The following is a 15,829-nucleotide window of genomic DNA, read 5'->3' on the forward strand; positions in this document are numbered from 1 at the left end:
ACTACATTATATACACTAACTTTTAAAAACATTTTATTTATAAACATAACATCCATGCACGCACTATCAACCAAAACATTTTATAACCATAACATACGCGTAACCACCATGAGACCGTACCCCGATACGTGGAACCATTAGTCAGATTGTTAATAACAAAAGGTTTCAATTCAAGCTAGACTTGTATATGAAGCGATCTGATGGGCAAATTATGTTGTAGGTGGTAATCTTTACATCTTCTCAACTTTTAAAAAATTGGCAAATGTTAGACCATTGTAAATCAATTTTAACTCAACTGAGCAATTGCTTCACTAGAAACAAAATTTGCCCATTTACTAACTTCAAAGGTACCATTCGTTTGGGTCAGACGAGTCATAGCCAAAAGCATATACACCACTCACAAAGTCCTTGTCTGGAACAAGTGGATGGATTTCGGCAAGTGTTGGTCTTAGGACAATATTAAGGATATGGTTACTCACTTTTATATAGGTGAGGCTTAGGGGTGGCAGTCTTGACCCAAACTATTTTAAATGGGTCATTTGGGTTATGAGTTGGTTTGGGTCATAAATTTTAATAAGATGAGTCAAAATTGGTCACTTAAAATTCCACCTTATTCCCGGGTTAAAACGGAACAACAAGTTTTAAAAATATGGGTCGATGTTGGTTAGTGGGTTAAGAAAAAGTGGTAGGTTTAGATTGAAACCGGTTTTGGATTTGAACAAGTTCAGTTTAGGTTTTTGCTCATTCTAAAAAAAACCCGACCCGAACTCTATTTTGACCGGGACTCATTGTGATCCGGACTTGGTCTGACCCTAACCTGTTTCGACCTAACCAAAACAACCATTTTTAAGAGCCAAATATGTTATACACGATGGGGATTGAACCCTTAACCATTAAATTTATACCAAACCACCTTACCATCAAAATAGAAATTGTTGTTAGTTTGTCTAGTTCCATTAATTCGATTATCTACACATAATATCAGGTTTCAAAAACTCATAACCCAATTGATTTCGGTCCAGTTATTCATTTATTATCTACAGATACACATGTATAGTTTTCTCCACAATCTTATTTTGAGATCACAACCTCATAACCCAATTGATTTCGGTTCACTTTTATTTTAAGTTATGGTTTTTTTTGTTTCTTTTAAATTTTTTAAGGGTGTTTGATCTTAAAAAAAACTCTCAAATGAATAAAAAATCACTCAAAATATTAAAAACCAAAGCAAGAAACATAAAAAACAAAAATGTTTCATCCACTTGATTTCAAATAAAACCCAAAACCTGTTTTGACTAGTTCGGACCTGGACCCCTTGTGACTCGGACATGCTCTGACTCGAACTTGTAGACCTTAACAAGTTCTAAACCAAACCGAAACAACCGTTTTTTCATTAACCAACTTCTGACCCAAGACCCATTTCAAACGGTGTTTTGAAACCCAGAACGGACCAGCCAATCAGAATAGTTCTATAAAGACCCAATAGGAAATCTGGTCTAGTTCGTTTATTATACCCGTTTTCTATTGAACTAGCAATGTACGTGTACGTGTTCCCACTCTGGTTACCTACATAAGCTTATATTGGTTACGTATATATGTACGTCAGCATGTGTTTCCAAATAAACCGTCGAGACGATCAATTTTATCTACACAACTACATAAAATATTATTCAAACCAACTACCACTGACAAAAAAAAAAGAAAAAAAAAGAAACCAACTAATTTAAATATCTACTCACTCTCATTTGTACTATGAGAAAATCCTAATAGACAAACTAAAGCAAGTGTAGTGGTAACTACCCAAAGCACTTGTACCACCATATATCAAAGATACATCAACACCAACCTAGCAAGTTACAACTGGCAACACATACCCCATCACTTAACAAAACACCATCAAACGAATAGAGCAAGCATCATCAGTAGTGATTTGTAACAGAAACATCGATATATCTTCATTGCAGGGTTGTACCAACACCTAAAATAGATCAGAATACACCGTCTCTAATAAAGAATTAAAGATTCACATGATCAACAAAACATCATGATTGAAGCAAATAACCACAATAAACGTATGGTTCTAAAACAGGAAAAAAAAATTTGAAATGTGTGTTTTAAATTAAAAAAATAGGTTAGCAAGAAAGTATAAAAAAAAAGTTTTGTTAATCCGCTATTCAGAATAGCGGATTAGGTGATAAGTAAATTGGATCCGTCATTCTTAAAGACAAATCAATCATTGCACATCTAATCCGTTAATGTGAATAGCATATTAGGACATATTCATTTAACCTCGTTAGTTCCCAGTTAACAAACCAAACGACATGGCCGGCCCAACCTTGTTTGATCTTAAAAAAAACTCTTATATGAATAAAATTCAACTCAAAATATTAAAAACAAAAGCAAGAAACATAAAAAACAAAAAAGTTTCATCCATTGTCTTGATTTCAAATAAAACCCAAAACCTGTTTTGACCAGTTCCGACCTAGACCTCTTGTGACTCGGAAATGTTCTGACTCGAACTTGTAGACCTTAACATGTTCTTACCCAAACCGAAACAACCGTTTTTCAATAACCAACTTCTGACCCAAGACCCATTTCAAACGGTGTTTTGAAACCCAGAACGAACCGGCCAATCTGACCAGTTCTATAAAGACCTAATAGGAAATCCGATCTAGTTCGTTTATTATACCCGTTTTCTATTGAACTCGTAATGTACGTGTACATGTTACCACTCTGGTTACCTACATAAGCTTATATTGGTTACGTATATATGTACGTCAGCATGTGTTTCCAAATAAATCGTCGAGACGATCAATTTTATCTACACAACTACATAAACAATTATTCAAACCAACTACCACTAACAAAAAAAAGAGAAACCAACTAATTTAAATATCTACTCAGTCTCAGTTGTATTATGAGAAAATCCTAATAGACAAACTAAAGCAATTGTAGCGGTAACTACCCAAAGCACTTGTACCACCATATATCAAAGATACATCAACACCAACCCAGCAAGTCACAACTGTCAACACATACCCCATCACTTAACAAAACACCATCAAACGAATAAAGCAAGCATCATTAGTAGTGATTTGCCATAGAAGCATCGATATATCTTCATTGCATGGTTGTACCAACACCTAAAATAGTTCAGAATACACAATGTATAATAAAGAATTAAAGATTCACATGATCAACAAAACATCAAGATTGAAGCAAACAACCACAATAAACGTAGATGTATGGTTCTAAAACACGAAATTATTTTTTAAAATGTGTGTTTTAAATTAAAAAATTAGGTTAACAAGAAAGTCAAAAAAAAGTTTTGTTAATCCGCTATTCAGAATAGCGGATTAAGAGATAAGTAAATTGAATCCGACATTCTCAAAGACAGATCAATCATTGCACATCTAATCCCCTAATGTGAATAGCGGATTAGGGCATATTCATTCAACCCCGTTAGTTCCCAGTTAACAAACCAACGACAGGGTCGACCGAACCTTGTTTGATCTTAAAAAAACTTTCATATGAATAAAAAATCAACTCAAAATATTAAAAACAAAAGCAAGAAACATAAAAAACAAAAAAGTTTCATCTATTGTCTTGATTTCAAATAAAACCCAAAACCTGTTTTGACCAGTTCCGACCTGGACTCCTTGTGACTCGGAAATGTTCTGACTCGAACTTGTAAACCTTAACATGTTCTGACCCAAACCGAAACAACCGTTTTTTCAATAACCAACTTCTGACCAAAGACCCATTTCAAACGGTGTTTTGAAACCCAGAACGGACCGGCCAACCAGACCAGTTCTATAAAGACCCAATAGGAAATCCGATCTAGTTCGTTTATTATACCCGTTTTCTATTGAACTAGCAATGTACGTGTATATGTTTCCACTCTGGTTACCTACATAAGCTTATATTGGTTACGTACATATGTACGTCAGCATGTGTTTCCAAATAAACCGTCGAGACGATCAATTTTATCTACACAACTACATAAACAATTATTCAAACCAACTACCACTAACAAAAAAAAGAGAAACCAACTAATTTAAATATCTACTCAGTCTCAGTTGTATTATGAGAAAATCCTAATAGACAAACTAAAGCAAGTGTAGCGGTAACAACCCAAAGCACTTGTACCACCATATATCAAAGATACATCAACACCAACCCAACAAGTCACAACTAGCAACACATACCCCATCACTTAACAAAACACCATCAAACGAATAGAACAAGCATCATCAGTAGTGATTTGCTAAGCATCGATATATCTTCATTGCAGGGTTGTACCAACACCTAAAATAGTTTAGAATACACCGTCTCTAAAATAGTTTAGAATACAGCATCTCTAAAAAAGAATTAAAGATGCACATGATCAACAAAACATCATGATTGAAGCAAACAACCACAATATACGTAGATGTATGGTTCTAAAACACGAAAAAAATTTTGAAATGTGTGTTTTAAATTAAAAAATTAGGTTAACAAGAAAGTAAAAAAAAAAAAGTTTTGTTTATCCGCTATTCAGAATAGCGGATTAGGAGATAAGTATATTGGATCCGACATTCTCAAAGACAGATCAATCATTGCAAATCTAATCCCCTAATGTGAATAGCGAATTAGGACGTATTCATTTAACCTCATTAGTTCCCAGTTAACAAACCAACGACAGGGTCGACCGAACCTTGTTTGATCTTAAAAAAACTTTCATATGAATAAAAAATCAACTCAAAATATTAAAAACAAAAGCAAGAAACATAAAAAACAAAAAAGTTTCATCTATTGTCTTGATTTCAAATAAAACCCAAAACCTGTTTTGACCAGTTCCGACCTGGACTCCTTGTGACTCGGAAATGTTCTGACTCGAACTTGTAAACCTTAACATGTTCTGACCCAAACCGAAACAACCGTTTTTTCAATAACCAACTTCTGACCCAAGACCCATTTCAAACAGTGTTTTGAAACCCAGAACGGACCGGCCAACCAGACCAGTTCTATAAAGACCCAATAGGAAATCCGATCTAGTTCGTTTATTATACCCGTTTTCTATTGAACTAGCAATGTACGTGTATATGTTTCCACTCTGGTTACCTACATAAGCTTATATTGGTTACGTACATATGTACGTCAGCATGTGTTTCCAAATAAACCGTCGAGACGATCAATTTTATCTACACAACTACATAAACAATTATTCAAACCAACTACCACTAACAAAAAAAAGAGAAACCAACTAATTTAAATATCTACTCAGTCTCAGTTGTATTATGAGAAAATCCTAATAGACAAACTAAAGCAAGTGTAGCGGTAACAACCCAAAGCACTTGTACCACCATATATCAAAGATACATCAACACCAACCCAACAAGTCACAACTAGCAACACATACCCCATCACTTAACAAAACACCATCAAACGAATAGAACAAGCATCATCAGCAGTGATTTGCTAAGCATCGATATATCTTCATTGCAGGGTTGTACCAACACCTAAAATAGTTTAGAATACACCGTCTCTAAAAAAGAATTAAAGATGCACATGATCAACAAAACATCATGATTGAAGCAAACAACCACAATAAACGTAGATGTATGGTTCTAAAACACGAAAAAAATTTTGAAATGTGTGTTTTAAATTAAAAAATTAGGTTAATAAGAAAGTAAAAAAAAAGTTTTGTTTATCCGCTATTCAGAATAGCGGATTAGGAGATAAGTAAATTGGATTCGTCATTCTCAAAGACAAATCAATCATTGCACATCTAAATCGCTAATGTGAATAGCGAATCAGGACATATTCATTTAACCTCGTTAGTTCCCAGTTAACAAACCAACGACAGGGGCGACCGAACCTTGTTTGATCTTAAAAAAACTCTCATATGAATAAAAAATCAACTCAAAATATTAAAAACAAAAGCAAGAAACATAAAAAACAAAAAAGTTTCATCTATTGTCTTGATTTCAAATAAAACCCAAAATGTTTTGACCAGTTCCGACCTGGACCCCTTGTGACTCGGAAATGTTCTGACTCGAACTTGTAGACCTTAACATGTTCTGACCCAAACCAAAACAACCGTTTTTTCAATAACCAACTTCTGACCCAAGACCCATTTCAAACGGTGTTTTGAAACCCAGAACGGACCGGCCAATCTGACCAGTTCTATAAAGACCCAATAGGAAATCCGGTCCAGTTCGTTTATTATACCCGTTTTTTCTATTTAACTAGCATTGTACGTGTACGTGTTTCCACTCTGGTTACCTATATAAGCTTATATTGGTTACGTACATATGTACGTCGGCATGTGCTTCCAAATAAACCGTCGAGGCGATCAATTTTATCTACACTACATAAAAAATTATTCAAACCAACTACCACTAACAAAAAAAAGAGAAACCAACTAATTTAAATATCTACTCAGTCTCAGTTGTATTATGAGAAAATCCTAATAGACAAACTAAAGCAAGTGTAGTGGTAACTACCCAAAGCACTTGTACCACCATATATCTACGTCAACACCAACCCCAGTGGCGAAGATTCCTTAGGGCCCGGGGTGGCCCCGGCCCCCCTGTTTTTTTACACAGTAGTGTAAATTTACCCGTTTTCGTCCGGAAATTTTTATACGTATTGTAAATTTAGCTGTTTTCGGCCCAAATTTTTTATACGTAGTGTAAAATTTAATTGTTTTCGGCCGAAATTTCTTATACGTAGTGCAAAATTTGGCCGTTTTCGGGCAAAATTTTTTATACGTAGTGCAAAATTTTGCTGTTTTCTGCCGAAATGTCTTATACGTATTGTAAAATTTAGCCGTTTTCGGCCAAAATTTTTTATACGTGGTGTAACTTAGCCCTTTTTGGCCAAAAATTTGGGCCCGGCCACCTTCAATCAATGCATATTCATTCCGCTAATGTGAATAGCGGATTAGGACGTATTCATTTAACCGCGTTAGTTCTTAGTTATCAAACCAAACGACAGGGACGGCCCAACCTTTTTAGAGACGTAAAGCGAAATAAAAATTTGAGGCCTTTAATCAAATTTCATTGTTACGACCCCAAAAGTTAGGACCGATAACAAAATACAATACACAATAGCAAGGAGTGGTTTGCTTGCTAACATAAAACAAATCTTAAAATGAGAAGCAATCACCACAGCCTTTCATGGATTGACACTTACCATGTAACGCTCTTGGCGTTTGTGCGTTTTGCTAGAGTTTTAAAGTTAAAAAAACCTAAATGATAAAAAAAATTAAATAAAAAACCAAACATTTCAGAAAACTTAAATTCTAAACAAATCAGAGAAAGTATTGTTAATTTCACAATGTTCTAAAACTAATTTCAATAATATTTGAAAAAAAGTTGGACATACCACTATATCAAATAAGATAATTTCTGTTATCCATAACATTTGTATATATTTACAAATGGATGTCATTTGGGATCGGTATTCAATGTAATTATGTTATAAAACAACATACGATTCACTATCCTCCAATTAGCCTATAAAGTTTGATAAAAAATGAGGACTCTTGATATGTAGTGGCTCTAAGCCTTTGATTCACCCGTTTATGTTATTGGGACAGCACGACCAAATGAACAAACTAACCCCAAACTAAATTTAACAAACTTTGGATTTTACTTCAACAAAATTTAACACCTTAATGTACACTGATGTACCAATGTACGTATGCCAAACTCATACCATCAAGCCTGCTTTCTTCTACACACATGCAAAGAGGCATAAGATTCTTGTCAAATTCATAATAAGATAGATTCTATATTCCACAAAAAGACTTATTAAGTGTTCCAAAGATGATTGGTCATTCTTCCAAAAGGACAAGACCTATGTATTAAATGCAATGCTCCCATGAATAGTATCCACACAGTTCAATATATTAAATCTTCCAACCATTAAAATAACATGCATTGAGAACCGTTGAATACATGTAATTTTGATAGTTGGAAGCTTTAATAATTTGATTTGTGTGGATACCTATCATGGCAGCATTGCATGTGATACACAGTTCTCATGGCAACTTTGAAGAATGACATATCATCTTTGAAACAATTCTCATAAAGTCATGCTTTTATGTGGAATAGGGAAATCGATCATCTTTGAAACCTTTTATCTAATGCATCTTTGCATGTATGCAAAAGAACTAAGTCTTGATGTTATGACTTCGACAGACGTACACTAGTACATTAAGGTGTTAAATACAAAGTTAGGTTAATTGAAGTAAAATCCAAAGTTTGGTTAATTAAGTTAATTTGGTTAGTGGGATTAGCTTGGTCAATTGGTTTGTTAACGGGGAACTAACAGAGTTAAATGAATATATCCCAATACGCTATTCACATTAACGAACTAGATATGCAATAATTGATCCATCTATGAGGGATACAATTAACTTATCCTCTAACCAAAACCTTTTTTTTTTCTTTTTGACTTTCCCGTTAACCTAATATTTTTAATTAATACACACCATTTTAAAAAAAAAATCTCTAAAACACAGCAAAGCATATGATAACACAATCTATTAAAACTGAGAAGTTCATCAGATAGGAGCGAAAGACTAAATAATTTCTAATCACAATAAAAATCATTTGAACTATACAATTGATCATCATTTGAACTCCTCAATCTAATCTTCAAACTAAATTCGAAAAACTTATAAAATAAAATATTAAAGATTTTTCGTTAATGTGAAATGAAAGTGCGTTTCTACTTATAGAGGAAGGAGTCCTTCCTAGGGTTTACTTCCTGTATTGGGCCGGTTTCATTGGGAGTTTATGTACACAGTGTTTGGTCTTTGCAAAACACAAATGTAGGGTGGATGGAATGGAGGAGTTTCCTGCCACCACACTTATCTTTGCAAAAGACATTTAACACCCCTCTAATACAGCTTAAGTTTCAAACTGCTCATTTGTTGTTGCATTGGTTGAAACTAGATAAACTTTTACAACATTAAAAAATAATCTTCAACAATGACCACACATGTTTTTAACACCCACAATCAATCAATCAAGTCCAACTCTACTTTAGCAAAGCAAAACAACAAATGAACATACCAATGACAAAGTTAGATGTCTTGTGTGCTTGTACCAACTGATCTGAACGCCTCCAAATGTATATACGCATCTTTTTGTCTCGACTCCCATATAACATAAGTAAACACTTAACACTCACACCCAGAAGATGATCTTTGTTGTTGCCCACTTACCACATCAATCGTGTCCGGAAGGAAGGTAGCTTCATTGACAACAAAAAAAACTGAATAATTAAAAAATTAGGGTTGTACGTTTTGAATTGTCATATCTGAGTTGTTTAATAAAGGGTATGTTTGTGTTGATCTCTGTATACGACCCATTTAACATGTTTACAACTTGATAACAACACGAGTTGTGTTTGGGTTACACGATCTTAAGTTACTACCCATTTTGGCCCGTTATTAAACTTGCCTATTTTGTCACCTCTAGTTTAATCATTTACATCATTTTCTTACATTTACATTCTATTAAGTAATGAGACCCACAATCACATATTCAATACTGAGTACTTTGATAAATCACAATCGAAGTTTTATATAATTTACTTATCACACAACTCAAGAAATGAAAGCGTTAAATGACCGATATGAATATGAGCTTACATTTCTTCCTCAGGTTCATGTTTAAGCGCGTTTTTGGCTATGCACTCAAAAGCAGCATCAACATTGAACCCCTCCTTTGCATAAGTTTCAAAGTATGGAATATTCCGTTTTGAAGCACACCATGCTCTCGCTTTCTTCTCTGATGCCTAGAATTTAAAAGAAAACACAAATCTTAGCACAAAACCTACATGTTTTGATATAAATGGCCCTTCTAAAAGAACAAAGATCATCTTACCACTCGACTATTGCCTCCATCAACATCTACCTTATTGCCCAATACAACAAACGGGAAGTTTTCAGGGTCAGAAGGGCTAGCCTGATTCATGACAAAAAAATAAATATATATTGACTAAAATTATAATAAACAGAGAGCAGAGTGTGTGCTACTGTCCTATTAGACCAGTTCTGGACTTTTACCTGGATTAAAAACTCTTCCCCCCAATTATTAAGGTTATCAAATGACTTGTTGACATTAACATCATACACAAGAACACAACGATCTGCACCACGCTAAAATGCCACGCCAAGGCTTTAAAACCTTTCCTGTCCAGCTGTATCCCATATCTATATGTTAAATAAGAGTAAGACAATCAAGTTGCAATCTTAACTCAACATTTGAATCAGATTATCACGCACTATCATATGAGCATGTTTCATATACAGACGAGATGATTTACCCTGTAAACAAACTGAACGTTTGACGGGAGGTTTGTTTATGTTCGTATATTTAATAAGCGAACTGATATGAAGAAATTTTTTTGTTCATCTAGCAACACGAATGAACATGAGCACATGTCTCGTTCGTTCATTTATGTCCGTGAATCGTTCATGTTTGTTCGTTTATTTTCAATAGTGTTCGTCGGTATACTTTTTTAAGTTCATTTGTTTATGTCCATTAACATATGCATTTAATGTATTTCACATTTACTATTAATTGGTATCAGATGTTTACGTTCATCTTTCATCTATGTTCGATTATGTTGGTCTGTTTATACTGTGAACGAACAACTAAAACAGACATCATTATCGTAACGCACGAACGCAAACAAGAAAAGCCCATTCATTTGATTGCTTTGTTCATTCGGTTACAGGCCGGCCTAGAGATGATGATAGCATAAGATACTCGACCTGCAATGTGAAGAGGCGAACAGGACTTGTTTGGTTAAGAAATCAGCTCCAATGGTAGCTTTGTAGTGATTACTAAACTTTCTATTCACATATCTAGATTACCACTTTTAGTTTAAGGGAGACAAAAATCATCAATACATTTTTATTACTTTATTTGAAATTTAAAACATTAATTAATTATTGTCAACTCAAGTAACTTATACCCGTTGTCGCCGTTGTCGCCATTAATTATTATTAATTTTCATTAATAATAATGAAAATTAATTAATACCCGTTGTCGCCGAGGATTATGACCTTGAGCAGCATTCGACGACGGGACGCCATGGATTCCGATCAAACTCACTTTCCAAGATTCATTGAAGATGAATGAATGAATTCAGGGTTTGAAGATAATATTAAGGGTGTGTTTGGATTCCTTATTTCAAATAAGGAATTTTTAAAATAAATGTTTTGATTAACATAAGTCAATAAGTTATTAATATAAAAAGTATTTGATTTAACTTATTGATGTAAAATGATTAAAAAGGATATTTTTGTATAAGTTTGTAAGGGTGTGTTTGGTTGGGTCTGAATGAAGTCATTCAGAGGTAAAGGTCTTAATCGCTCAGATATGGATGTGTTTGGTTGGTGAAAATCAAACCTCTTAATGGTTTCCAATCTCTCTGAATCATTCGGCTTTCAAAACTCGCTAAACCATTCAGCAAACAAGTTTACCCTTCACCTCCACACCATTTCCCCTCTCATTCTTCACCTCTACACCGTCAACCACCACCTCCGTCGGAACCTGCCTCTCGTCAAAGACCCCGAACAAGACATCTATCATTGCTCCATCGATTCCATCCAGGTTCAATTTCTATTTTTGATTCAGTCGATTCCTACCATCCTCAATTGATTCAATAATCGATTCAGATTTAATCTATTTCTTATTTCTTTTTAATCCACTTTTTTATTGTTTTAGTTCAATTGATTCAGTTTTAATCGATTTGATTCTCTAGGGTTTGGGTTTAGTTTCTTGTTTAATTATCTAGGGTTGTCTTAGTTTTGAAGAAGATTGGTTTTTTATAAATGTAATTATTGATTAAGTTTGATTTTATGTGAATTTATGGGACAACAAAAGCTCATCCAACTATACAAGTCCATCTATCTACTTGTGCAAAGAAGCTTGTGAACTTGGTGATGTACTAATGGTTGAATCATTTGATGGTATATTGTTTTCAAGAGAATTTGTGTGATTGCAACATAAGAAATGGTAAATGTTTCTTGTGATTTGTAAACATTCTTTCAATTATTTTTAATTTTATTATTGGCATTATCATTTCTATTACTATTATAACTATAAATATATAGTTATTCTATTATTGCTAGTATCATCACTAAACTTACTATTATACTTATTAATATAAATATATCAATTATTATTATGATTATAGGTGGTTTTGGTATTGGAGGTGACATATATCATTATAACACTAAAGTTCCCGTTCATTAAATAGGTATAAAACTAGTTAACATTGGTTGGTTATAATAAAAGTTTATTTTAAGATATATTTTGGTTGGTTATAATGAAAATTTTGGTTATTCTATAAAATTATTAGGAGTTATGACTATACAGATATATTTTATTCATCACGAAATCGTTTAGAGGGGTAAAATAGTCATTATGCACTATCATTCAGAGGTTCAAACAAACAACACTTTACTGATTCAGCCCTTACTGGTTCAAATTCTCTTAATCATTCAGACCTCTTAATGGTTCAGCACTTAATGGTTCAGCATTTGCCAAATAGCTCCTAAGTTGTTTTTAAAAAGTGTTTGGGTGGAATGGAAGGGTGAAATGGATATTCTAAACCTATAAGGAGATAAGTTACCATGTCCCAACTTATTAAGAACCCATTTTTTAGCCTTATGGATAAGGAGAAAGTTAAAATGACTTATTGGTTTCCAAACACTATATAAACGTAAAAAGGACTTATTCAACATTCATAAGTCAAAAGGAGAGAAAAATAAGGAATCCCAAACACACCCTAATAAACAAATGAAATCTCAGTTTTCTGTTTCTTGTGTTCTTATTTCCGGTTTATCCCCTTTTAATATATACAAAACTAAAAGATTTCCGGCGCGTTGCGCCGGGTTGATGTTATTGATAGTCGTACTTGTACAAATTATCTAATCGTGCATTGCGTCTGCGTGTCGAGGTGAATTCGATCGATGCCCGGTTACGAAACCAGTAATTACCCCCCACCCCTCATAAAAAACTTTGTTAACGCAAAAATACAACAAATTAACATAACAATAACACCGCAAGTGTTGCGGTTACGAACTGATGACACTTCGATTGGTATCTGGTTACGACCCAAAAAATAAAGCAAACCATAAATTCGTCTACTCTTAAATATACAACAATTGAACATATTTAAAAATTTTAAAAATTGTTGCAAACAAAAAAAACATGTGCATTGCATTTGCGAACTGATACGAATTCGTTTATTATGGAAGCGAGGGATAAAAAAAGGTAAAAAAACCCCACGCGTTGCGTTTGCAAACTAACGTGAATTCAGTCGGAATCGATGTTGTCGAGACTAAATTGTACATATAAAACCATGTGTTGTGGTGTTGAACCGACACGGAATGCAATAAGTTAATTTGTCTACACTCAAAATACAACAAATTAACATATTTACATAAAAAGACCATGACGAAAACCAAAAATATAGGCACGTTGTGGCCTTGTCCTGACGCGGATTCGTCCAGAATCGATGGACTAAAAATAACTCACAATAAACATCATGATTGAAGCAAACAACCACAATAAACGTAGATGTATGGTTCTAAAACACGAAATAAATTTTGAAATGTGTGTTTTAAATTAAAAATTAGTTTAACAAAAAAGTAAAAAAAAAAGTTTTGTTTATCCGCTATTCATTTAACCTCGTTAGTTCCCAGTTAACAAACCAACGACAGGGCCGACCGAACCTTGTTTGATCTTAAAAAAACTCTCATATGAATAAAAAATCAACTCAAAATATTAAAAACAAAAGCAAGAAACATAAAAAACAAAAAAGTTTCATCTATTGTCTTGATTTCAAATAAAACCCAAAACCTGTTTTGACCAGTTCCGACCTGGACCCCTTGTGACTCGGAAATGTTCTGACTCGAACTTGTAGACCTTAACATGTTCTGACCCAAACCGAAACAACCGTTTTATCATTAACCAACTTCTGACCCAAGACCATTTCAAACGGTGTTTTGAAACCCAGAACGGACCGGCCAATCTGACCAGTTCTATAAAGACCCAATAGGAAATCCGTGCTAGTTCGTTTATTATACCCGTTTTCTATTGAACTAGCAATGTACGTGTACATGTTTCCACTCTGGTTAACATAAGCTTATATTGGTTACGTACATATGTAAGTTTATTATAAGCTTATATCGATTCGTCCAGAATCGATGGACTAAAAATAACTCACGGGGAAACAAAATTTGGGTTTCAACCGTGAGCTGACGCGAATTTGACCGGAATCATTTGGCGGTATCAACGATACAAAAAACCTCGTGTATTCCGGTAGCGAACCAACACGAATTTAAAATGTAAAACAAACTAAACGCAAATAAAAAGTTTGGCGACCAATCACATGATTACGTCACCAAACTTCTTAATAATTATACTAGTGGAAGTGCCTGCGCGTTGCGGCGGGGACCCAATATTCTGTCAATAGCAACTCGGTTGTTTAATTATCTAGGGTTGTCTTAGTTTTGAAGAAGATTGGTTTTTTATAAATGTAATTATTGATTAAGTTTGATTTTATGTGAATTTATGGGACAACAAAAGCTCATCCACCAATACCAGTCCATCTATCTACTGATGCAAAGAAGCTTGTGAACTTGGCGGTGTACTAATGGTTGAATCATTTGATGGTATATTGTTTTCAAGAGAATTTGTGTGATTGCAACATAAGAAATAGTAAATGTTTCTTGTGATTTGTAAACATTCTTTCAATTATTTTTAATTTTATTATTGATGTCACACCCCGACCAAAGGCGGCGGAACATGCCGAGGTGTAACGATTGCCCATAAGCACATGACACTATTTAAGCGACAATATTTTATAAACTCATTTCATTTCACAACATCAAAAATGTCACATAACAATATTCATAACAAGTCACAACAAAATATAACAAATATAGCAAATCAAATATTGTTCATTTTTGCTAATATCCTAATGGTATTTGAGACGTTTTCTTCAAGCATCCAAAATCAACCAAGATGTAAACCTGTAACATTTCATAAAATAAAGTTTGTTAACACAAAGGTTGGTGAGCAATTCATAAGTTTGAACATATAGATATATAGTATGAAAGATCCATAAAACTTGTGTATGAAACAATAAATAAAAGCTATAAACTTGGATAAACAGTTATCGCTAACTATAAGGGGATGCCAAATAGTTTAGGATTTTATAGTTACCGTTAATTGCATTGCGTTAACGACACCTTGACATGAGGGGTCGCCAAATGGTCTAGGATTTATAGTTCCACCATCCAAAAGCGATAAACACATAGACAAATAAGCATAGAACACCAAATCGAGCAATTATTCAAGTAAAGTATACAACAACGTTTGTGGTTTAAGACCCAAGTTTGAAACATTTAGTTTAGATAAGATGAAATGTCACCCCCAAAACAAAAGATAGAAAACGGGGTATGATACTCACATTCAAGTAATAAACTTGAAAGATTGATTATTTGGAGATTAGCCGGAACGACGAGTTTAACGTATGAAGCCTAAATAAAAGAAAGTCTTGGATTTAGAAAGGTTGTCTTGAAGATCTTTAAATAGAATAATTGTTGCAAAAAGTAAACAATTAAAGTTCAAGGTTTAAAATGTAACTATTTAAGAATTTATAATAATAACCCTTTTAAAAATGTAAGTTTGCTCAAACCGGGTTAAAGTATCTAACCTTAATATTTACTTAACCAATGTAAAGTAACAAGGTGGGAAAAATGCTAAAATGCAAGTTCCATTGGGACAAAGATACTAAAACGGGTTTT

At 33.7% G+C, this 15,829-nt stretch overlaps 1 non-coding gene and 1 pseudogene across 1 annotated transcript; both read right to left on the bottom strand.

Annotated features, from left to right (window-relative positions):
• Positions 1-8,546: 8,546 nt before the first annotated feature.
• Positions 8,547-8,636, bottom strand: LOC143623818 (small nucleolar RNA snR60/Z15/Z230/Z193/J17). The gene has a single exon (XR_013151970.1). It is a non-coding gene; the product is annotated as a small nucleolar RNA snR60/Z15/Z230/Z193/J17 (small nucleolar RNA).
• A 492-nt stretch (positions 8,637-9,128) lies between these two features.
• Positions 9,129-11,101, bottom strand: LOC143623783 (ras-related protein Rab7-like; annotated as a pseudogene).
• Between the last annotated feature and the right edge of the window lie 4,728 nt (positions 11,102-15,829).

The sequence above is a fragment of the Bidens hawaiensis genome, unplaced genomic scaffold, assembly GCF_021521415.1.
Source record: "Bidens hawaiensis isolate Kalapana, Puna unplaced genomic scaffold, B.hawaiensis_p1.1 tig00003540_1, whole genome shotgun sequence".
Lineage (NCBI taxonomy): Eukaryota > Viridiplantae > Streptophyta > Magnoliopsida > Asterales > Asteraceae > Bidens > Bidens hawaiensis.